The sequence below is a fragment of the Thunnus maccoyii genome, chromosome 10, assembly GCF_910596095.1.
Source record: "Thunnus maccoyii chromosome 10, fThuMac1.1, whole genome shotgun sequence".
Taxonomy (NCBI): Eukaryota; Metazoa; Chordata; class Actinopteri; order Scombriformes; family Scombridae; genus Thunnus; species Thunnus maccoyii.
The window spans coordinates 19,113,627-19,139,300 of record NC_056542.1 but is presented as its reverse complement, the minus strand read 5'-3'; the positions used below and the strand labels follow the sequence as shown (position 1 = coordinate 19,139,300).

The following is a 25,674-nucleotide window of genomic DNA, read 5'->3' as shown; positions in this document are numbered from 1 at the left end:
AATGAGATGGGCAGGATGATCACTTAGCATTCAGTATACATGCCTTCACCTGCGCTGCCCTGTGTTTCACACACTCCTGCCCACAGATACACAAACAAGCGCACACATATACAATATATGCACTCCTAAGCAAAGTACAGAGGCACACACATAAACACCACTTGTGTTGCTGTGTTTACAGGCTATTCACGGTAATAGCTTGAGCTTTCAGTCCTAAGTGTGTTTTTTTTTTTTTTTTTTTTTTTTCTGGCCCAATCATACAATAGTGCCTGCTGAGCTGGCAAGTAAGAATATCAAACAGCAAATGAAATTCCTGAGAGCCGTCTACACCAGCACCAACTTGTAACATGAATTTTTCATCATTTGGTGTGGTAATATTACCTCATTAAAGTGGTCATTCTCCCTGCACGGACTGGATCAGTGGTTGTATCAAAACAGCTCTATTCATTCACCCCTCTGCACACACAAATATGCACACACACACATAGTATCTTGTTATACATGCAATGCACTAATATTAAATGATGCACTAACATGTAATGAGGGTCATGTGTGACACTGGAGATGGACATGGAGGAGACAAGTCACTGGGAATAAAGTGCTTTGTCTCATGAGCAATCAAATATGTAAGATGAATGCATACAGAAAAAACATACTCAATATTTCTCTCTCTCTCCCTCAAACAGTCTCCATCTATTTCTATCTACTCATGTGTCTCACCGTGTCTCTTTTACTCATCCTTCTACTCCTACTGGGATCAAAAGGTATCAGACACGGAGCACTAGGTGTGTAAGGTGTGTGTGTGTGTGTGTAGGGTGGGGGGGACTGACTAAGAATTACCAACACAGTTGCGATATCTATACAAATATTCCAAGCAGGTCTCAGAAAGTCAAAGTCACTCCGATCTGGTATATTCATTACTTCACCAGCTCTCAAGCCTTATGCTCACTTGCATCCGACAGCTGCTAGCTCTTTTGGTGGGTTGAGCCCGGTCTACTGGTGGAGTCAGGGGAAAACACCATTTTCACCTGGCTGCTATTTATTTGCGGGATGAAAACATCACGGGTTGGGACATTGCAAATCCGCAGCATCTAGCAGGTGTTCAGCACACGTGGTAAGGAAGGGCTAGCTGGTTATTTATTAATTTCTCTGGCTAGGGAAAATATTTACATGTCTTTGCTGCTGTGTTTGCTGTGACAGTATGTTGTTGTTTTTGTCTCTTTAGTTGTCATTCAGTGTGAGGTTTTATTTTTATTTTCACAGCGGGAGATGATATCATGAATGGAAGTTATATGATAATAGCAGCAAGAACACAGGTTTCAGAAATTATGCATGCTAAAGAACTAGTTCAGGTAAAAAGGAAGTAGGTCCCCCAACCTTGAGTTTGAGGGGGTAATTAAGCAATAAAAAGAGAGAATAAATGATTGAAGTGAATGAGAAAGAAGAAATGGCTGTTTGACGGCAGGACTCAGTAGGGAATCATGGAGTATCTTTTTTAGTGATGAGCTAAAAAGAAAAGGATTTGGCGGCATGTTGGGAAAAAGGCTTCGCTTAATGGACAGCAGTTGATGCAAGCTGCACAGAACAGAGATTAAGTGGCAAGGTGATGTATTTGTATGTGTATGTGTGTTTGTATACACATCTTGCATATCTGCAAATCCTATATCATGGTATATGTAATTTTATTTCACAGTATAAATCAGTGTATAATAAATTTTCTGGAAAATCAACTGAGAAGTAGTTAATCGGTAAAATTAACCAGACAGGAATGTGTATTTTAGTATCTCATCACACTGATGCAAAAATCATATACGGTCATTGATTTACAACATTGCCCACAATGGCCCAATATGCAGTTAAAATGATTACTATGATTACTTTACTATGATATAAACAGTATTATGGTATCCAGTATGGCAAAACCTCTGATGGTAGAGGGTGTACATATCGTTGTATCAGCCTATCACCCATCCGTGCTAATAATGTCATTTTTTTCCAGGGCAAACAAGTAAGCATTTGGCAAAGAAGTCTGCCCCAATCTGTTCCTGTGTTACAACTATATATATGTCTCAACAGGTCTTAATCCACATTACACGGATTTAACATGAGATACACAGGGATTTGAGAAGATCAGCGTCTGTTCAGAGACAGAGAAAGAAAAAAAATCTCTCTTTTTTTTGTCATCCCTATATCAAGTGCGGTTGTGTGTGTGTGGAGGAGTGTTGCAGACAGTTTTTTTTTCCTCATCTTTTTTTGCATGTTCATGTCAAATATATTGTGGTAACAAGTCCCACATCTTTTTGCTCTCATAAGCTCAAAATCCTTTATCAATGTTGTTGTCATGTATGCTTAGCGCAGTGCACAGCCCCCCCCCCCCCACCCCCGCCCACATTATGGTTGCTGTTGTAATCATCTTATTTACAGGTTATTGTCCCATAAAAAACTGCCTCTGGTGATCTCAGTCTCAAGAATTCATCATGATTAGGCACAATGTTCATGATCAGGAATCACTCCTTGACTAACTCTGTCTGTGGCTCGGCTCCACCGGCTGCCTCTGTGTGTGGTGGAGCCTGGTGCATTCTGCCGTCTCTGACTTCCCCCGACCTTCATCACACCCAGCCCTACAGCGCGCTGCACAGCTTCTGTTTGCCTCATGCTAAGAACCAAATCTGGCACAAGGCCGCTTAACAACAAGAGGCTTCTGCACTGTATCGCTTTATGTTGAGCAAGACAATTAGGCTGGTATCTGGGCATATAGAGACTCAGGAACACTTCCGCCTTTTATCTGCACCAAATCCGATTCAAACTGATGAGCGTTCCCACAAATACAATGGTTTTACAGCTTTCTGAATTTTTTTTTCTTTCCCAGCAGCAACCTTTAATTCAAAATTCAAGATTTTGTGGTATGAGAATGAAATGAATGGGAGAGGGGAGGAAAGAAAAATGACTGGTTCTATAATGAAGCCTTCCTGCAAATGGTGGTGATTAATATCTGACAGAGAATCATATTTGATACAGTACATGCTTCACGCCTATAAAGAGTGATAATCTTTGCTGCCACAACATATGAAACATCACTGTCTCTGCAGGACCAAAGAACAAAATCTACAGTAAGTCACAAAAGGAAATAGGAAGATTTGTTTGAGGGAGGAATTGTGTTCAGCAACCATGGCTGCCTGCATCTTGGCCTCTGTCAACCTTATTGCTTTGGTCCTGTTTCCCGGCCCTTCTCCCTGCTCCAATATGATAAGATTTACTAGCATGTCCAAATGGGTAATCTTGTTTATTCACTGTAGCTGCTTGGATCCCAACATCAGCAGGAGAATTAAAGCCTCTGAATCTCAGCAGGAGGTCAAGCGAGAAAAAAAGGACATATAGTTTTCTGTCTCTATTCTTCCTCTGTGTTGGTGTTCATTAGTGTTGTAACAGCTGATATTATTTTCACTCTTAAATTCCCTCTTCTGTTGTTGATCTCACTCTACATATCTTTCTCTTTCTTGAGCTCACCAACCCTGCATCTCCCTGCCTGCATGGATGTATACGTGTGTGTGTGTGTGTGTGTGTGTGTGTGTGTGTGTGTCTGTGTTTGTGTGTGTTTATATGTGTAAGACAGTGAATTCTTCAGGCAGGTATTCCAGAAAGTGGGTTTAACAAACTCTGAGCTTAACCCTGAACTCTGATTTGATGAGGGCTGAAATGGGAAACTCAGAGTTTTTGGTTCCAGAACAGCTGATCAGAGTCAATTCAATCAACTCTGAGTTTGTTCACTCTGAGTTAAGTGTGTGCATGGTGAATTAAAAAAGACACCATCAATGGAGCTCCAATACTACAAATCACCATGGCAACAAGTAAATAAAAGGAGCTCCTATTTTAATCCAGTGGACATAGAGATATTAATGCATGTGTATGCAGATGGTGCACATTTATCTGAGTGTAAAAAAAAGAGCCTGAGTGAGTCAGAGCAGGGAAAAATGTCAATAAGTTAACACAAATACGTTTTATCCAGTATTGCCTATTAATTCATCATTTACCAGACTTACAGTTACTTAATGATGATTAAGTGGAACCTGACTGTGTATTAGACTGTAGCCTACATTACATTTTAAATATATTTGTTCCGCTTTAATCTGATGGGGACAAAATACAGGAAGAAGCAAATGAAGATGAAAAATACAGTTAAAGATTCAAAAAATACATAGACCAAAGACATAGAGACATGACTGTAAGCTCACAATCTGATCCAGTTATAATGTGTTTGGTGATTTTCACTCGAAAAGGCATCAAGGTTAAAATACAATAGGCAAGATTTGCAAGATTGTATCTTGGCTCAACAGCATTCAGTGATGCTGCTTGATCCTGCTCAATCAGAAATATTAACATATAATCGCCAGTGTTATAGGAATGATGTTCCATCAGTGCGACCAATCACATCATGAGTGACAGAGATAATTATTCATTGATCCTATGTGTCTAAAGCTTCATACTGATTCTTTAAATTTAAACTGAGATTACACATTATGTGCAATAAACATTTCAGTGCAGGAACTGCTCTAACAAACTGACAGCTGTCTTGTGTGCACAGAGTCAGAGTGGTATTAAAGAAAAAAGAACTTCCACTCACAAAAAGAAGGACATGCAGAGGTTTTATTCTGAGCTGAGGGTGAATTCACACTGTGTAATATTTGAATGTGAGGGCAAATACTGCTGTTCAATGAGATGACTGATGAAAAGCGGTAGTGGTAGCTTTGGATAGTCCTTGAGTAACAAACTAATATCCAACCAGGATTTTGATTCTGATATATCGTAAACCTCCACTAATGCATGTGCTTTGATACAGACTGAATCAATGAGGAAATGAAACTCTGTAAGAAGGAGGAAACAGAAGAAACTCAGGGTTTGTTGAAGAAAACCTGCCAGCAAGCAGGTTAGGTTCACAGAGTCAGTTACCATGGTAACTGACCCAGAGTTTTAGTTATATATTTTTCTGAAACTGAAAACCCTGAGTTTCCCTCATCTAACAAACTCAGAGTTTTCACTAAACCGACTTTCTGGAATACCACCCAGGAGTACAAGTATGGTGGATGTAATTTCTGTTTCTAAATTCTGTTTCTATAGCCACGTTTCAGATGCAACTTTGACTTCTGGAATCCATACCATTGATCCAACATCTAACCAGCAAATTTCTAAATTGCCACTTAATTATTTAATTATTTAATTGATCAGTTGGAAAAACCCAGCAGTATTTGGGCCAGAAGAGGGTTAAGCAGGGAGGTGTGGTCTGTCACATGAGCGTGCTCTCTCTCTCTGGGAGAGATCTTTAATTATAAGAGGCTTGTACTGCTTTTGCATCCCCCCATCAATCTTTCACCTCTACTAAGATAAGCCCAGGCCTTTATCACTTGGTCTTATGAGGGAAATCTGCAGACATTGAGAGTTGATCTCATGCGTTTTTACCACAAATCCTCTTTGCAGATCTTTCTTTTAGAGACATTTGACACACTGTATTACAATCTGTGTTACTTTATGGACGCTGTCCTTCTCTCACCCAAAGACCCTAGAAGGTAAAGATCGACCCACATTTTAACTCATCGCAGGCCAGAATGTTGTGAAATAGGTTGAGCTTAATCTGTGATACAATTTCACCATCCTTCCATGAGAGCAGCATGAAAACAATTCCAGCTGAGCAGATGTAATCTTGGGATTCAGATAGCAGCGATATGTTGCAACCACAACACTGGCACAACACAGCCCTGACATGGCAATGTGCTTGCCACGCCACAAACGTGCTTCTGGCCTCTTGGGACTGACAATCTCTCCATCAGTGAAGCGGTTGTCCATCAATTCAGTGGCAAAGAAGAAACAAACCGCACGGACAAGACATCTTAGGTGACAGAGAGCTTTTATTTGCTCGCTTTCTCACTTTCACTTCCTAATAGATAAGACATCAAGATACCAGCTGGGAATTGTTTGTGGTGGTGTGTATTGGTGTATGTGTGTATGCGGGTGGATGGGTGGGGATGGAGGGGTGGGAGGAGGATGCAGGTTGTATGTGATTGCATCAGCCATAGTGCTGAATGTTGATTCCTGGATTTCACTCACGTATAGTGAGGCCATTGAAAGGAAACAGGTGGCGGAGTACGGCGGGGGGGGGGGGGGGCTATTGTAATTAATGCTGCAGATGCTTCTTTCTGCAGCGCATCTGGGCAGTGCTCTCATTTCCAGAAATCTCTTCCAAATTCTCTGCAAATCCCTGCGACCTTCGGAATCCTTTTAAACCTCTCTGCAACTTCTTCTATCTCCCGCTGTTTCTTGACCACAACCTTCTCCTCACTTCTTCTTTTGCATCTGATATAGCATTATTTCCTCCTTTTCTCTCCTCTCAGCTCAGTGCAGCTCTCTGTGCAGCTTTGCCTAGAAAGCATTTTAACTCCTCAGGCCCCTGTAACCTCCACTTCCTCTACCCTTGCTTCTAACTCCTCACCCCTCCACCCACACACCTTTGCATAGTTCAGCAGACCAATGGCATGTGTTTGTGCCGTCCCAGTGGTAGGAAGCCCTGTCTCCTCTGATTACAGTGTGTTTAGGATTAGAGGGAATATGCTCTAACATATTCAGTCTGGTATTATGCTGATATCCCTTGACGGTGCTTCACAGGAACACCACAGCCAGGCCAGGACATCGCCTCACTGCAAACGGCATGCAGAGCACCAGGTGGAATATGGCCTCAAACCTAGCCAAATGGGACAACAGGGGGTTCAGCTTTTGAGCAGAGGAAGAAGGGAAAAGCACCAAGTTTGTCCGGATTAAAATGAAAGTGCTGGAACCTTTTAAATAAAACATAGAGCAATTTAGAGGGCCAGAGAAATAAAGGAAATGATATACTGTATGCAATATCATCTGCTCTATCCCACTCCACTGTCATTTTGTAAAATTGCAACATGCGATACTTTCAGGAGAAAAAAAGTAGACATATTTTGATTTGCATTCATTCACACATCAAGGGCACATTAAAATAAGGGCAAAGAATTCAACAATCTTCTGAATTTTCTCCCCTCTTATCTCCCTCAGCTCGGCAAGCGCTGTGCCAACGGAGTGCTGGGGAAAAAAAAGCATCTTTGCATAAAATAGCAAGCAAGCAAAATCTAAAACAGTTGGTGAGAAACTCTAAATAATCACGGTGCTTTTGGAGATGAATGCATTAGCATAACTTAGTCCCAGCGAAGTAATCACTCGTCTCGGGGTGAGAAGATCCCCTCCAGGCTCATCTCGCTCCTGCTGCTTCTATTCCCCTGAGTTCATCCTCTGCAGAATGACTGACCCCCTGAGACTGAGGGGTAGATAGGACACGTGGCAGAGAGGAGCAAGTTCGAGACCCCCGTTGGTTTGTAGCAAAGTGCCTCCAGCAAGTGATAAGATCATACGCAAAGATGGATAAAGCCGCTACAAAGCATCGTTTGGTCTCTCTTTATCCCCACATCACTGTGGGAGTGACCACATGTACTGAAGAGAGGGAGAGTGTTACAAATGAAGCTATGACCATTGAGTCTACAAGTGAAGAGAGAGGCATCTATGCCAGCTGTAACATAACTGTGCATTTTAACAATGGTGATTAATATGACCAATTTTGATGTTTAGTGCTTACTTCTTCCATTTTGACATGTTTAAAATGTAAAAATTAAGTCCAAATTAAATTTATACTGTATGTGGTTAAACACTGATGCATTACAAACATGCAAATGAACAAGTAATCCTACAGCACCACTGGTCCGTCTTTACTGTTCCCAAGGGTTGCCTGGGCCCCTGGCACCCACTTTGGGAATAACTGGAATTGCATGGTAATATGTGTTTGCATATTTGTCAGGCAAAGTGCTTGTTCTGACATAAAATCTTAGTGTACTAATAATGGGTCACGGTATCTAATGTCATGGCAGGGGGATCAGAAAGCAGCTCATTTGAATACTGTCTTGAATTGAAAAACAGGTGGAATTAGACTGCAAGCATGAGAGATGTTATTTTCAAAGCCGATGTTGTGTGTATGTTTTTCCTTCTGCTTCTATAAATACAGGTAACATTCAAAACTGTCATAACATCCACAATTGACCTAACAGCTCACACTAAAGGTTTTATTCTTGTGAAAACATAGCAATTACAACAAATTAAGCCCTTAGTGCAGGAAAAAGTTTCCTTTCCAGTTAAATTAACTCTGAATGTAAACACTTATTTTCATGGTACTGACACCAAGTCAGGCAAGTCATCTAAAAAACTATGGTGTAAATAATTTTAACGTATTAAGAGAAAGAGAATCACTAGAAAATAAAATGGTAAACAGGTCATAGTATTGAGATTTTTTTTTGTTTTTGGAGTGACACTATCTCACAAGTTGTTAACAAATTCAGATTTGTAGCACTGTTTTATTGTGGTGTAATACAACAAACCACATAATATTCAATTAATGCATTTTTTGACAATAGATTTATATTAACATTGTAACATCAAAAAGAAACAATGCATGACTTACATTCCCTTATCTATGCTTGGCATATAACAGATGGCCTGCAAGGCATGTGATATTCTAGTTACAGCACAGCTTAAAAACAAAGCAAGAATGAAGGAATTCTTACAAGCAACTAACCAACCCTTTCTCCACTGTCTGAGTAACAAAAACCACACATCAACAGGTGACTGAACACCCAATAAATGCAAAACTGAGGAAATTACAAATTATTCAAAGTACTGCGAGCTCTGTCCCTGCTGACTGGCTGTGTCTGTGTGAATAACGGCTATAACAGCTCCAGGCAAACAAGATAGAGCACAGAGTATAACCTACATAATATAACCAAAACACAGCAAGGACAGCCACGCAGACACATTTAACCACCAGGAAAGAAACCAGCAAGCAAATTCATAATGTCTTATACAGAGGCAGACTGAGACACACAGACAGAGAACTGTATCTGATTCACGTAATTTGCATTGAGGTCCATTCTCCTTTCTTCCATAGAGATGAAGTATTCATGTCCCACTGCACTTGTTGCTGTCATTTTGGCCCCTCCTGCCCCCTATTTAATTCAGACACTCACTAACTACAGGGAATCAAAGACTACTGCTAACTTTGGAAAGGTAATGTATTCATTATTTTAATAATAGTTTCTACCTAATAGTAATGAATAATAAAATCCGAAGCTAGCTGTTCAGAAAAATTACTTTGTAAATATCCATTACTAATAGTCATAGTGAAAGGATGAAAGGATATGGGCAGAAATATGTGTCATTTATATTTGAATTTGAATTGCTCAATTTGAATAATTGCATTAAAAAACTGAATTTGAATCACATAATTTGAATTTGTATTGTTTAACTTGAATAATCGCACTGAAAAACGGAATCTGATAAACAAATTATAAATAAACTTGAGATTGAATTTAATATTATGAAATTGAATTCAGTTGTTCTGAAACTGTGTTTGAACCTCACTGAAAATTCAGCTCTCTATGTACTTCCACATTCAGTTCTCACAATTCAAATTAAGCTCTCTCAATTCAAATTCAGTTCTTGCAATTCAATTTCAGTTTACTGAGACACATATCTGGTTGTTGAGGAAGAGCAATCCAGTGCAGATCCTCAGAACTCCTTTTCATGTACTGTAACAATATGGATCAATTGGAGTGAAGGAAATGGTCAAAAACATAGGTGCTGATTGGCTGAAAAGGAATTCTGTGAATCTGCACTTCGTTGCAATTATTCAAATTGAGTAATTCAAATTCAAATATAAATGCTTAAAATTCAGTTTCTAGTGACACATATTTCTGCCCATTGGATAAAATTGTACTAGCCACATGATTATATCATTAATGTAAGTTTGTTTAAAAGAGGCAACAAACCTTCGATGCTGGATGGAAGTCATTTTTGTTATAGTCAAACACATGTTGAACATCATTTTAATGACCTCTTGCAGCCATAGGGGGTAACAACTTACAGTTTATAAATATTTTTTATATTGCCATTGATTTAAAGTACCCCATGTCACCAGTAGTACGGTACCCACTGGGAATCAACATCTAATGAGCAGCTCTGAGCAGCTCTAAGCAGCTTCTAACACACTTCCACTCATGGTTTTCTGATCACCAACCACCAAATGCACATAAAGTTCACTCAGGCAGATGGAAGGCTAATTGATAAGATATTGTTAGTTTTTTGCCAAATGTAAGACCAATATTCATTAATGGATTAAACAGGTAGAGAACAATGCTCTGATATAGTGCATCAAGACTCATTGCTGAGTTTGTTTCTCATTCGATTTTCTGTTTTCTAGCAGTCAAAAATCACAAAATGTGGCTTTGAGTGACAAATGTAGGTAAAGAGAAGGGCCTAAAGCTCAAAAACTGGAAACACTGGTGTTTTATTTTTCAACACTTTTCTAAAAACCAAATACAGTGACACAGTGACTTATGATAACCCACAGACCTTGTTTTTGATAGGTTTGTCCTACTGCATGTGGATGAACAGCTGGTAGAAGGTAGTTCTCAAACTGTTCACAATGAGGTTTCTGCATTATCATTGCTTATTTTTAAGAAATGTTGCTGTTGAGCTTTTCAAATGGGTGGATAGAACTCTGAGTAAGAGGAAAAGTTGACATGTCAGGAGAATTGTCTCTTTCTCTCACCTGTGTTCATATGGGAGATGGTAACAAAGAATATGCCTATTGAAGGTGTCTATATTTACATTCCAAAGAATAGAGGGAGGCTAAAATTGAACATTTCCATTGGAGCTCCAGTTTCATGGAATACAAACCTCATTCACAGCCTTGTGTATTTCACTGTCAGAGAGAAAAGTGTGCATTAGCATTCCCTAAAGTGGCACATATGGATGTATCTCATAAAATGCTGCCACTTCTATCAGCAGCTTGCATGACATGCATTGTGGCATATTGTGATGCATCCCTGCTTCCTGAGGGTTGCACGTTATGTTGTCTTTTAGAGGAAAAACACTACATGTTTACTGTAAATGTGGCAATATGTTGTACTCAAGCTTATCTTTTATACCCAGGTCACATCAGAGATTTCCTTCTTACCTCTATTTCCTTGCTTGTATTTGCTGATATGACTGCTTGTTGTCTCTTTTAATCGTGAACAGACAGCATTTGAACAGCTTTTGATAAAATATAAAAGCGTTTATGACTTGCTGTGGGTTTTCAAGCGTCACGGGTGTTTTCAGCATGGAGATCTTCCACACTGAACTGGTTGGTAGACGCAAGATCTAAACCCAACACATCTCGGAAAGCCACTCATGCACACAATGACATGGCAGCACAAGTACTCAAGCACACACATATCAAAAGATACACAATAGAAAGGAATCAGGTCAATCGCAATTTTGCTAGGTCAACTTTTCCTGTGCTGAATGGGAAACAAAAGCTGTTGAGCTGTGTTCACTAAAATCTCTGGCCAAGTTTCCCAGTTTTGACTAACTGTCTGGCATCGTTGTTAGTCGGTCTCTCAGTAGGCTGGCCATAGTTTTGTATGTGTGTGTTTGTGTGCATTTGTGTGTCTTAACTGTGTCTATTTGTTTGTGATCATGTCTGTGCATTGGTTGTGTGCATGAGTTTGGCAGCGAATATGATTAGAATGGAAATATGTGTTGGCTTACTGACTTGCTGGCAAAGTCTAAATGAGAGCAAATGAAAAAGGAGGCCAGGAATAGAAGTTGGGGATGAATGGACATTGAGAAGAAGATAAAAGGTTTAGATAAAGGCAGTGACAGCCAATTCTGTGTGTGTGTCAACCCTCTGATGTTACAGGTGTTATCATTTAATCCATCCACTTTCTGCAGCCGCCAGTTGCTAACGCGTCACCCTCTTTCTTCTCACTCTATGTGTGTGTATGTCTGTGTTTCTCTCCTCTATCATGTCTGTTTCCTCCAGCCTGAGTAAATGTCAGAGCAAGCTGCTGCTCTTCCCAGACCACGCCGTGGGAGACAGACCAACCTCATCGCCGTGGCAACCCTCTGTTCTGGCTCAAAGAGAGAGGCAAGGGCGGAGAAGAAAGGAACTTTTATGCCTCTGAACCCCCACTAGTTTCCTCATCCCCCCTCGTCCTTGTGTATTGTAGCCCAGGCCTGAACCATGTGGCCAAACTCCCATGCTTCACTGTGACTAAGGAGGAGGGAAAGAGGAGGCCTGCAATTATAAAGTAGGTGACAAGGCATTTCTGAAAATGAGTTTGAAAATAAAAAGAATAAGATGTTGTAGAAATATTAGCAGGATGTCTATAGGACATTGCTCTTTGATAGATGAATTAATTGAATGAAAGGGAAAAAAAAGCATGCTCTTCAACTCTGAAAGAAAAACTCAGATTTGAACAGATTTTTCATAAGAGATACAGAAAACTTCATAAAAATTACCAGCAAGTCAAGGAAATGGCACTATTAGATTTCCCAGAATACTTCCTTGGCCCAGAGCCATTGTATTTGGTTTCAATTTATACCAGCAGGAGGCTGCCTGATACCTTTCTTCTCTGGTAATGGCTTTCTTCTCCAAGCTGACTTGTCATCTCTAACAAGAACCTTAAGGGATTTCAGTAGTCATGGAGTAGTGGTAGGAGCCTGGCCAAAGACTGTCACTCATATCCAGAGTAAAGACTATTTTTTTGTGACAGCACAATCGTTGCGCACTAAGTTGAGTTGCTGAAATGACAGCATTTAGCTATTACCCTCCCTGAAGGAGAGGCAGGAGACTGTTGAAGAGACAGAAATTGAAAGAGGGAGAGGGACTCGAGTGTAGCGGTGGCGGTCAGAAGTGAGGAACCATCTGGTTGTAGGTGAGGGACCATATTTAACACTGGCGGAAGCCCAATATTGTGTCTCTGGTGGATCCAGGTTTCTGTCTGTAAATTTGCCCATTTCCCACTGTAAATCTGTCCATTTTGCTCCTGCAATTTTCCTCTCAATCTGTTTGGACCCACTATTCACTATTTTCCTTTCCTGTTCCTTGAGGTATCAGCAAGCAAATACACATACACACACACATGCAGAGACCATAATCTTTAACTTATCATGTTTGTCTACGGCATCTTATCTGCTCTAATAATGTGTTAATGAGTTATCTCTTTCTCAGTCTCTCTCATCAGTTCCTCTCACTCATATTCTTTGGTTGGAAACAAACCAATGAATAAGAGTTCTCTTTCTCTGTACATAGTTTGAAAGAAGTTTGAAAATAATGAAATATTTTTTTGCAAACAGATGCCTGCAGATGACCTATAGCTGTGACTTATTAGCTGAAATACACAATAGGGCCACAGCATGGAGCCTTACCCAGTCCAAGTTCAAATTTAATAACAATACCATAGAAAATGAATATTTTGCACATGTTTTTCTAAGGGTATGTCTAGATGTCTTCCAAAAAAGGCCATTTAGAGACACCAAATAACCCCTGCTTCAGAGTAACTGAAATATAAACAAATTTTAGTGCTTTGTTCCCCTGTTGAAACTAAACTTTGTGCATATAAAAGAGTCAAGACAAGTGCTATGGTGAAAAAGCAGTTCATATAAAAAAGTAAATCACAGCAAACTATTTATATTTATATAATTTCCATGTCGTGGCTTTATAAAAAGCATTAAAGCAGCATATGGTCATTTTTCAGAATTTCATTGGCTAGTTTAAGCACCAGTCATCGGCATCTGTTCCTATTGGCTCGATCTTTACACAAAAGAAGAGGGGCAGGCACCTCCTTTCAGCGCAGACTCTCATTGGCTATTGTAGGCTGTGGACAGGACATGGAAGCTCCTATTGGGTCAAGGAAGGTGTCAATCAAAAGGTCAGAGTGCAGCTGCTATTTTGATACCAAGATGTGGCTAATGTTTACATGCTAACACGAGTTATGACACGAGTTTTGGACTACATATTTTACTGGATTGGATTGACTAGACTTTTGTCAATGTAACAAGACCGTTTTTGCCGGAGTTGTATCAGTCAGTGGAGTAATATGAGGCTTCATAGGTGAGTAGCATGAATTTTGTAATTGTTTATTGCTGGTCTAAAAGAGGTATTGATTGTACCTGCTGTTATGATTGTATCATAACACAAGATTCTTAACTTTCCAAAGATGTGTCGCATGGTACCCACTTAAAGGCAGGAGTTGTGTACATAGCATAGTTGTGTACATAACAGTGTGACGGCCTGTGGACGGGCCATCGGAACATTAGGGGGTCTTAAGAGGCACTGAATTATTTACATGTTATCATCATATGTGTATCATTAACATGATAATCAATATTTCATTTTTTAAATATTATGGTTATTGTCAATACTGGTATATTGCAACACCCCTAATTCACAGTATACGTATTAACAGCTTTTTTATTTCCAGACTCTACAAAGTGTACAAATAGCATTTTTTAAATTATATTTTTATGTGAACATCCCAGGTCTTGTTTCAGTTAGCTATGCATCAGAAAAGTAAGTTATATTTTTCTCTCTCCCGTCTCATTTTATCGGACTGTACTATAATGATATTATGACATTAGCCTACCATAATAAAATCTTAATGTGAACTGCGAAATTCTCTGCAGCATCCATCTTGCCTGTAGACTGTCCATTGGTCTGAGGGCCCATTATTCCTGGCAATCTGGCAGGTGGAGGCAGGGATGGGATGCAATGCCGTTGGTCCGACCACCCATTATTCTGAAACCCAAATAGTAAAAAAAAAACTTCCCAATGGACTGAAAGCCCATTAATCCAACGGCCCATTAACCTGAAAACAAATGTTCATTGCTCCGAAAATACACACTATGGAGTTGTTGGAGATTAGTGACTGCTGGTGACTGTTGCCTAACCATTATTAATGGTTAGGCATTCCAATTAGGCTACTTCTGTCTTTTGGGTTAGGGTTGGCGTTAGTATGCACTAAATGCACTAAAAAGCAAGTATTTTGTAAATGGTATCTTCGCATTTGCATGTCAAAATACACTAAGATATTAAGGGTAAAAAAAACTCCAGGGAGAGGGTATATTTTCCTTTGTTTTTGGGATAATGGGCTGTTGGACTAATGGGCTTTCGATCCAGTGGGAAGTTTATTTAACTATGGTAGTTTCAGAATAATGGCATGACACCCCCTGCCTCCGCTTCCCAGATTCAACCAAGAGACGTGCCAGAATGAAAGCACCACATGTAAACAGAACCCAGGAACCTAATAAAATAATTATACACAAAAGAGGGACCGCTAAAGTCTCCATTACATTTAGCCAATCAGTATCATTATTTTCAAATCAAACTCATGCCAAACTCTGACCAATCACGTTACAATTCGCAATGGCACTAGTCATTGCCCAAACAGTTTCTTCTGCCTTCAAATGATCGTTTTCCCGGCGCTGGCTTGCTTAAAGTTGAATGTACTGATATATTGTTAAACAGTAAAGAATACAGAGAAGAAGAATTTCAAGTCAAGTCTCCTCAGCACCACAGGAGCGAGGAAGGCTATGTGGAGATTAGGGATGTGCAGAGAGCCCAGTATTTCTATTTGTATCTATATTTGTTGAGGCAATAAAATTATTTTTATTTGTATTCGAATAAAAGTGGAAAGAAGCTTAAAAATCCTAATTTGTTTTTCTTACGCTTTTAATTTTAGGCAATTAAAGTAAAGTAGCTATTTGTGTTTTGCCAAATAATGTATGGCACACCCCTACTGGAGGTGTCACTACCAAGTAGAAGCAGAAACAGACAACCAGAAACGCTGGCTGCAAAAATACTGCTGTTTGGAGGTAAGTGTACCTAGCTAACACATAAAGCTAGTACAACATATTAATGTGATTTTAAGGAGGAAATACTCACCAAATCATTTGTTTACACTGTACACATAATGACATAGGTCTATGTTGGCATATGATGTTAATACAGGTGATTTTTCTAACAATACATGTGTAAAAACTACTTTTCTGCTCAAAATTTCTGTCCGAATTCTCTAAGGTACTCTAACTGTCTGAAGGCAAGACTCCAAGGAATTTTTCATATCAGCTGCCGCCAAATATAAATATCAGAACACTGACTAACTATAGCCTCAGTTTGTGGTTCTTACACAGAGCTGCTGTTAGCATTTGCATCAACATTAGCAATCCTGATAAGAGACAACAGACGTTGTGCTACTCAAAGAACCATGGTTATACAAATAACCCAAAGAGTTATTCTTTTCTGTGGCAGTAAACACAACACATGGGCCCGTCAATAACTAAATGTGCTATATTCAGAGCTTTACAAGATATTCAGGGCTGAGGAGCAGCAGCCATGGTAATGCTACTGGAGGTCAGTTGAAACAGCTCTGAATTTTCAGGATTATTGGAAACTATGTGAATGGGTAAAATATTATTTCCTGTGTGCAGTACGTGATGCTGGAGATGACGTATTGGATGACGTTTACATCTGTGTACTATGTGTTACCTAGGCTTCACTTCCTGATGCCAGTGCCAAACAAGTGGGTCATTAATGCAGCAATACATTTAGTGGAGGTCGGCTGGACTCTTATGCAGCATGTGAAATTTAGGGCAGATTGGACAATGTAAAGTCAAGTTATAACAGCTTCCTATTTCATGGCGAAATATCTAAATGTTCTCTATTGCCACAGCAATAGTGTTTGATGGAAACTCTTTGACGCTTTGCAATTTGACATCATGAAGGTCTTGAGATTTCGCTGACCAAATTTTAGGTGGACCTGTTGAATCCTCTAGGAGGAGTTTTGAAAAGTTCCATACCTGTAAAGTACCTAAAATGGCGTGTTGTCACATGACCTATGACATCATCAATTGAGGTATTGACTATTCCCTCACAATTCAGTGTCACATTAGACTGAGGGTTATAAATTAATCCAATAAACCCCCTAGGAGGAGTTTGAAAAAGTTCGGCAGCGCTAATGAAAGCTATGTCCAAAATGATGGGAACAATGTGCATACCAAATTTCGTGAATATCAGAGCAACTTTATTCCAATTATGGCCTGCCAGGCATTGAGGGCCTATGGAGCCCGCTGGCCACACAAGAGCCTAATCGCTACAGAACTTACAAAAATTGGCATGCCAAATTTTCATGAGCATCCCAAGCCCCTCAAAAATGCAATGGCGCAGGAGAATAATAATATCTATAAAAACAATAGGTTCCTTGCACAAACAATAGGCTCTGAAAGTCTCTAGAAATCAGGTGTTTACACAATTAAAAATGTATTTGGAATGTGTTTAGCAGGGAATTTTTAGTATGCGTCAAATATAATGGGTGTATTTTTCACTAAGTCACAAAAGAAACAACATGCCATCTTAGGTACACTGTAGATATGCTTAAAATATGATTAAAATATCATATTTTCCAATATAAATTTGCTCTTTATTACACATAAGCTGCATTTCTAGTATACTGCCTATAAACTGTTGATGAGCTATTATCATATTAAATGTCTCCAGAAAATACATTTATGTTTAACTAAATATGTATTCAAAGTGTAATAGAAATTAAACACAAAAACATATTTTAAATGCAGTAAATAAATAGTGTATTTCATTTACACTAAAGATAACACTAAAGTTGGTCTGTTTTAACACAATAAGTACAATATACTAGAATAAATTTGCATTGGATTTGAATTGAGCTTAATTTGAAGAACACTAAATATATTTAAAGTTGTTCCAAAGTAACACACTTAGTATACACTTAGTATAGCATGAATAAGGTATAATAAGCACATAGAATGTAAGCAAAACTTAAGTATACTTTGTTTTACCTGGGTTCCTTTGACACACAGACATGCTAACCTTTGTCCTTTTGTGAGACGCATTTCTTTTCACCTACGCCAACCCCCATTGCAGGCTGTTGTATCACACTTAGGACTATATCTATGGAGAGGAAAGACAGAAATCATTCTCTTTCACCTTTGACATTCTTACAGCTAAACATATTTTGTGAATGTACGTGCATGTATTACTGTGAATAAAGTATAATAAGTACATAGAATTTAAGTACAACTTAAGTATACTTTTTTTCACCTGGGTTTCTTTGACACACAAACATGCTCATCTTTGTCCTTTTCTGAGACACATTTCTTTTCACCCACGCCAACTTCCATTACAGGCTGTTATATCACACTTATGGCTGTATCTATGGAGAGGAAAGACAGCAATCATTCTCTTTCACCTATGGCACGCTTATAGCTGATCACATTTTGTGAATGTATGTGCTTGTAAAAACTGTCATGGATGCTGAGCTGCAACTGTCAATATGAACACAAATGTACAGGTGTGGATGACTGCAGTATTTGCATGTAATTGTGAATATCCATGTGTGATATTGTGCAGAGAAAGGCTGTTTTGCCAATAATAATCAGTGACAACATGTAGGTGATGTTGCATTTTCCTTCATTAGAACTAATATGCAATGTGCATGTGTATGGAGGAGAGAAGGTACAAGCTTGTCGTGGGAGCTGTGGCAGGTGTGTCTGACAGATTTTCCATGTCAGGTGCCATGTTTTGGGTGATCTTAATTATATGAATTTTTTGAAGGTGTGTGTGCATGCATGCATTTTTGAGAGCATGTGCGCTATGTGTGTCTGCATGGACTGTGTGTATGCATAATAGTATTTTCTACTTGGCTGGCTGTGCCGGTGTGCGCCTGTGTTCAGGTTGCACATGACCCTGGCTCCGCTGGGAGGTCCGTGTCTTTCATGTCCTCTGTTCAGTTCTCCCTCAAATCTGGGTCAAAGGATAAAAGAATAACCCCTATACACTATGACACACACACACAAACACATACTGAAACACACCAGCCTCTCTGAAAAATGACTTCCTGGAGATTTGAGTGGTAACAAGGTGGCATTGGGGAGGACACCAAAGCGGACAACTTTTAAAATTCATGTAGCAGTAGACACACTGTTCTAAATCTAGATCCTGTCATCTCTCTCTTTTTAACAACAGTCATTCACTGCACCGGTTACTCATCCAGTCCTCCCCATCTTAACGTCTCCCTCTGTCTCCCTTGGTTTGTTTCAGTACATCTCACAGTTGACCTTGCAAAGACCAGATGAGAATGCTGGATTTGCAAGTCGGCAGCAAGTCGATTAGGAATGCTCTGTGGTTCAGTGTCTCATCTGACATCTCTGTGTCTGTCTCTCCATTTCTCTCTCAGTCTTTCTCACTCCCCCTCTGGTAGACTTTCCTTCTCTCCTTCACTAAGCCTCTCCAACAATGCTGATGCTCTGGACCAGCTTCATCCCTCAGAGGAGGAAGAAGCCATGCTGGGGCATTTATGTGTACAGGCGTTCATGGGTATGTGTTTGTGTGTGGCAGTTAGGGAAGATAGTCCTTGCCAAAAAACCGAATGAGCATCCTCAGTCCCCTGCATTTCTAAGCGGTGGCTGTCACTGAGGTCTTTTCCTTCTCTAGTAAAAAAAAAAAAAAAAAAGACTGAAGGGAAGCTGGGAATTGTTCCTGCGCTGGAACACCCTGCCTCTCTCATAACTTCAGCCCAGTGGGCCCGAGGCTTGGAGCAGGGCAGTATGTGTGGATGATGTTAAGACCTACTGTCTGTCATAGATAAAGGCTGCAGACCCAGCAGTGGGACACAACCATCTGGGAGGACCACTTACAGTGCCTTATATCCATGCAACCTCCTGCTGTGCACCAATGTATTCACACATTCAGCTTCCTTAGAAATCCATGCTGGGCCAGGGCGAACCCCATCAGATTGATGGAGAAGTCCCCTTGGCACACTTTTGTCTCCCAACAACATTTTTAAAAAAATGTTCTCCACAAAGACCTTCTCCATCCATCCTTGTCTCCATCAAGCACAGCAAGAGAAGCACATTGTTCCTGGACCATTTTGTGCTAATGGAAAAGGGATGGAACTTATGTGTCATTGTGTGAACAGTCATCAGTGGTTGACAGGAGTCTATAATGACAGAGAGGTGGTTTTATCTGTCAGTCAGGACGTTACAATGGGGGGTGAAGGCCACAGTATGCTTCTTGGGTTATTGATGTGCTACCACGTGTCAGAGTGATCTTCCACGATTGCAGCTTGTGTCATTCCAGCTGTGTGTAGCTCCCTGGCTTGTAGACTGTGTAATGAATAGAAACACTGTTTTTGTTTCTCTTTGCTCACCACTTGATGATTTTCTTTTTGTTATATAAGAACCCAAACTGTGCAGATATGTAAATTTAAAGACGATAAGCTGCACATTATCAACAGGGAATTGTGTCCATGCAGTCCTTGACAGATCATTCCTGCTGCAGCTGCATGAAATTTGGCATTGATGGGCTCTCTCTGCCATTCTTTCCCATCTGGCGTAATCCTGTTTTTTCAGGCGGAGGAAGGAACTTGTTGAGGTTGGTTTCTAATACATAGTATATGGTATGTGGTATAACAGTGAGTCTAAAAAATATGACTCTGGCAGAGTAATAGTTAAGGTTTTACATGTGTGGAAGTTACATGAACTTGCTAGATACACTAAAATGAAACTGTCCAACAGCATGTGACATAACTGTAAGGAAATTATTGTTGTTAATTGTTGAACATGTAAACAAAGAAATGCATGGGTGTACCTAGTTTACATCAACTTGGTGGTTTTTACGATGTGCTTGTTGTAAATTTGTCTACAGCATCATCTACAGTGTTAGGAAGTCAGCAGCATGTACAGTACACATAAATGATTTGGACATGTCCACATAAAAGGATTAGTGAAAGAGATATGCTGAGACCTTGAGGGAGGACAGTGGATGGAGGTAGCAAACTCCATCCATTTGGTTTCTCCTCTCCAATGGTTCAGGTGCTGATCTTCTTCTATCTTTACCAGCGGAACTGAGTACTGAGACATAGAGCTATCCTGGGAAATTACCCTGTCGACAGACGGCAGATTGAGACTTCGTTAGCACAACCAGCCAACCTAGTGCCTCTCCAGCCTGATCGAACAGAGCAACTCTCTATGACAGAGTAAACAAAGCAGAATCACAGGGATGATGAGGAAAAAAAAGGTTTTCTTCATGTGATTCAATCACTGCAAATCCCTGAATATCTTTGTGGTGTTTTTTGCTCATGTATTCACACCTATGAGTGTGGGCAAGCGGAAATATCTTAGTGTGTTTCTCTTTTTTAATTATTTATGCATAAATTTCCTGTGTATGTGTGTGTGTGTGTGTATGTTTGTGTGTCTTTATGGCAGTATTTTATATGTAAATTTGACTGTATGTATGCAATGCACCTGTATACAATGTGTCCATACTGATATATACCATATAATATATTCCTGTGTTTGGGTGTTTGTATTCATGCAAATATTCATGCATTTGTGTGTATTTATATATGTGTGTGTGTCTCTGTCTATCTGTCTGTGTGTGTGTTTCTTTGTGCGCTTCAGGCACCGAAGAATGTCTGTGTTGTGGAGAGAGAAGAAGCAGAGGAGAGGTGTAAGTCAGAGACTGCAAGTAAACAACCTGCAGTAGCTACAGTAAGTGTCAGTTTTCCTACATCTCTTCCTCTGCTTCCCTGCCTTCCTCCTTTACTTTTCATCCCTGCGCTTAAACAAACATACACGGTGCTTGTGCTGCCAAGTAACTGAAGAACTCGTTCAGCAAACTTCCGGGCTCTGCGTCTCTGCTCAGCTTTTTGTGCCTAAATTGATAATTGAATCGACTATCACCATGTAATCAATTAGGATGTTCATCCCCGGCTCTGAATCAAACAGTTAATTGGCTTGTGCCACAGAGAGGCTGAGACAGAGAGCAGACTGGTGCAGGAGGGACTGTTGGATTACTACAGATGGGCTCTCAGACCTATTTGCATTGTGTCTGACTTGAAGTCCCTGATTGCCTTTCTGGTTAAGAAATTGCTTGGGTGTGAGGAGTACACAGGTTGGGGTTGGACCTTAGTGACAAATTCTGCCTGTTTTAGGGAAGAGGAATAGATATAGGGCATGCACAGCAGGTTATCTCTCCACTTTGACCACAATCTTTCAGATAGATGCATGCAGGTATCTCTTCCATTAAACAGTCTTTGTTACTTTTTACCCAATGTCCGGAAAAATTCTTTGCCACCTGCAGTCAGCATTGCTTTGTCTGAGCACACAGAGAGCAAAGCATTTCAAGTCCAAACAACCCTGCAGTATTGATCCACCCCACACCTTATTCCATTTTGTCCTCTAAAACATGCCTTTTCACTTGGTTGACTTCTATTCAAAGCTATCCAGTGAGACCTGTGTCAATGGGGAAGCTTGACTTCATTCCATAGCTCTGGAAGCCCCCTGGGGGCTAAGCATAGGCTGCTAGACCATGGCAGGCAGGGGGCTAATAGGCCGGATAGGATTGGATAAAAGAAGAGGGGGGTTGTTTCAAAAAAACTTTTAAGACCAGGACACCGCCATCTGCTTTTGTGGTGATGAGCATCAAAGCCTGAAGGAGCCCTGTTGGGTCCCTCTTTCAGATGGCCGTCCTACATATGGGCTTCATATTTCACCAGGACAGACAGTCAGCAAGGCCCATTGGGCCACAGCCGAGGCCGCTATTCTGTCTCCCCACATGGTTTCCAGCCTTTGAGAAGAGCAGCGAGATTACTTTTATTTCTCCTGAGAAAAGTGGCTAATAAATGACCAGGCTTGACCCAGAGGATTTGGGCCTACACCCCCACCTCACTAAATGAAAGTATGGTGGAAGAGGGGCTCTGTGGGTATGTTACTGTTGAGAAAAATGTTAAAGAAATGGGTCAGTGCATGGCTGCAACGACATGCTCCCAGGGTGATTAATTATTGAAGTGACTAATACTACATTTGCCTGGCAGCACCAGGGGCTTCAGTCCACATTGGTGGCACCATAACAATAATCAGCCCTGCTGCATCTTTTATATCTATCTAGCCCTCTTCATTTCTCCCCGTCTCCCTGACTTCTCCTTAATTTCCACTCTTTTTGTTATTTTGCCCTTACAGATTTCTGTTTTCCGTCTCTCCCACTTGACAAACGCAGACCTCATTATCTAATTATGCCTTTTCACTCATTCTCCCTATCTCAGTCCCTCCCTTCCTCTGCCTCTTTCAGCCCCTTCTCTTGTTTCCTCTCTCTGTGTCTGTCAGTAGCATAGCCTCTATCCATGAGGCAGACTGAGGGGGATAAGTGTGCTCCTTGATGAGAAATGTGAAGGCCAGACACATAATATCAGTGCTGATGGAAACCAGCCACTCTTGTCTAACTGTGCTTCTTCTTCGCCTTTTGCTAGACTTCGCCTGCCTCAAGGTAGCATATGGCATTCTCTCAGACTGCTGGACTTGTTGGCCTCCCACTCAACACAGTGCATCCATCTCTCCCTCACTCACAGCTCCTTTATGGGCTCTCCAACAGTTATTTTCTCCCGTTCCCCTCTCCCCTGATACTCTGCAGAGCCCCATCCCTCCACATTCTATTTCACACAGCCACACTTCAGTGACGTTCACTGCAGAGATGGCTCAGGTCTGCCAGTTGGTGAGAGGAGGGCGGTCGAGTCTGGAAGGCACAGTCATTAGTTAAATATTAGCCAGGCTGTGCTCTATTCCCCCAACATCCAGGGGAGGGTTGCAAGAGTCATACCTTTCCAAAACAATGGGCCATAAGGGGATGGCTCTGTGCCCTCAAACTTAGATATATGTGCAGACACACATATACACAAACACACACTCAAACCTCCCTTCATTCCAAACTCATACAGATGGTGTTCTCTTTGTTTTATTTTGTACATAAGGTACAGTACATCATACCCCTTGAGAGATGTGTTAACCTTACCAAGGTATGAGCAGGAGGTGTATGAAGGTGGGGTCACAAACAACAATAAACCCAGACATTGTCCACAATTACACACAGTTGTACAAAGGAAAGCAGGCAGAGTGGATATGTGTTGTGCCTGTGTATGTATAAAGTCTGAAGTGAGGACAAAAAGTGAGATGCCATAGCAAAGTTGAACAGATGGTTACACACAGTGAGAGTTGTGTGCGCAGGTAGATTTATTTTGTATATTATAGCCAGGGGAAAGTGAAGCCGAATGCAATAACAGTCATTTCCTGTCCGGGAAAAGTCACAGTTAAGTAGCTGGTGAATATGAAAAGGGAGATTTTGCTTGCTTGGACATTTTGACGTGGAACTGCAGCATCTTTAAATTACAGTTGTGTAGCTGTTTTATGTTTCTTTGTAGACCATAAGGAACAGCGTTATCCTCAAAATGACCACTCTGAATGGAAAAAAAGTTCTAGAGATAAAGAGGATTTTTAAGTCTAGTTTATTTTGCCTCTGGATGAAGATGAACTCTTTAGTGTTTATAATGAGAGCACAGTGGATACCATATTGGTCAGAGTTTGGGGTCTTGCTAGAAGTGATGCTTTGTCTATGTCTTTCATTCTATGTGTGTCTGTGCGTGTGTGTCTGAGACATGGTGTACGTGTGTGTGTGTGAGCCACAAGGCGCGGGCATGCAGTGCATAGGATTCATGCTGTTTGTGTGGTGAAGGGTGTGTGGGATTCATGCTGTGAGACTCAGAGATCATCTCTGTTCTGCCCAGGAAGCCTCTGGTCAGACAACAGCTATCTCAGCACAGTCCCTCTCTTTTAATTTTTTTCTCTCACTTCTTCTCTTGTATCTTCCCTTATCTTGTCTCCTCTCTATTGTCTTCACTTTAAATGTGAAGAGAAAATTAAACATGTGAAAAAACCATTAAATGAACCATGAGCTTGGAAAAGTAATTAAGCTATTTTGCAGTAACATAATGCACAAAATAACAAATAAATTCAGTCGATTGTAATCTGCAACCTCACCACTAGATACTACTAAATCCTACACACTGGTCCTTGAAGTCACCTCGTGTCTTTTGGTTTGTTTGTTTTTTTAATTAATTTTTTTTAATTTTTCGAAACGAGACAGGTGAATAAGGTTGAGTATTTGAGGTGGTGACAGGTCACTTACATTTACTTTTAGAACCAAAGTGAGCAATAAATACACTACAGAAGGCACAAATTCACCCTCCTCCTGTTACTGAGTGGAACCTGACACTACTGTATTTTATCTCCATTAGATTGACTAAAAACACCCCTGTTTATGACCAACAAACCTTTGACGAACCAAATCTGTAAACTTGAACTCCTGTTGCCACTGCCATGTTTCCAGCTTTGTTCTTTATCGTTCCCTAGAATCCCCAGTAGAGTCAACTGGGCAGACACAGGTGTGAGCAATTAGTTGGATTCAGTAATGTACTCGCCTGCTCTCAGCTCTTTTCTCTCCTGAGTCCCGGACAGGGTCCATTGGGTAGGCAACAGTGCAATTAGTTCAATTTGGTAGCGTCGATTCATCCAACAGCAGCCCCAAATGCACATTCTCACCATAATAAAACACAGCACTATGAAATAGGCCTAATCCTCAGTTTAGTACAGAAGTTCTGCATAACACTCAATCCACAGTGTCTAAAATACAGTCTCAATATGCTGCGCTGAACTTGTTTTGATCCAAGATGTTTGTAGTTACTACACTATAGACATGTAAAGGAATAATTAGACATTTTGGGATATTATGCGCTTTTTTGCCAAGAGTTGGATGAGAAAATCAGTACCACTCTCATATCTGGGTCTGAAGCTACAGTCAACTGAAAACAAAGGAGACAGCTATCCCAGCTCTGTCTGAAGGTTAAATTAAAAAAAAAAGAATTAAAGCAGTGA

General features: G+C 40.4%; 1 protein-coding gene across 1 annotated transcript in view; it reads left to right on the top strand.

Annotated features, from left to right (window-relative positions):
• Positions 1 to 13,912: 13,912 nt before the first annotated feature.
• Positions 13,913 to 25,674, top strand: part of nphs1 (NPHS1 adhesion molecule, nephrin) — a 65,202-nt gene continuing 53,440 nt past the window's right edge. Inside the window, exons 1-2 of the mRNA XM_042422774.1 lie at positions 13,913 to 13,993; positions 21,373 to 21,462. The gene's annotated coding sequence lies outside the window, so the exon portion shown is untranslated. The remainder of the gene's footprint in view (positions 13,994 to 21,372; positions 21,463 to 25,674) is intronic.